The sequence below is a fragment of the Pteropus medius genome, unplaced genomic scaffold (assembly GCF_902729225.1).
Source record: "Pteropus medius unplaced genomic scaffold, Ma_sr-lr_union100, whole genome shotgun sequence".
Taxonomy (NCBI): domain Eukaryota; kingdom Metazoa; phylum Chordata; class Mammalia; order Chiroptera; family Pteropodidae; genus Pteropus; species Pteropus medius.
Window position 1 is genome coordinate 1 of NW_024345420.1, and position 464 is coordinate 464.

The 464-nt window shown below is 38.1% G+C and overlaps 1 pseudogene; it reads right to left on the reverse strand.

Annotated features, from left to right (window-relative positions):
• Positions 1-66: 66 nt before the first annotated feature.
• Positions 67-185, reverse strand: LOC120611046 (uncharacterized; annotated as a pseudogene).
• Between the last annotated feature and the right edge of the window lie 279 nt (positions 186-464).

Here is a 464-nt window from a genome sequence, read left to right on the forward strand (position 1 = left end):
CCTTGGTTGACCTCACAGATTGCAAGGACCTTGTCAGCTTACAATACCTTATATTTTTATTTTTTACGCTTACAGCACCTGGTCTTCCTAGGTGGTCTCCCATCCAAGTACTAACCAGGCCTGACTCTGCTTAGTTTCCAAGATCAGACAGGATCAGGCTGGTTCAGGGGAGCATGGCCGTAGACTGGTTTTCCTATTTTGTGTTCTTCATCCCTGCCCCTCTCCCAGCAGCAGGAAGTTGAGTGATAAATCAGAAGATTAGTTTACCTTTTTAAGAACAGTTGAATGGTAGTGTCTAGATTTCTACTCTTTTCAAGAATATTTGAATAGTAGTGTCTAGATTTTCACTCTTATATATAAATATTGTTAATATAAGAGAGATGATCGAATACCATAGTACTTCTTGGAAAAAATATATACTTTGGCATTTATGTGTGTGTGTTAAAATGCTGCTTGAAAATACA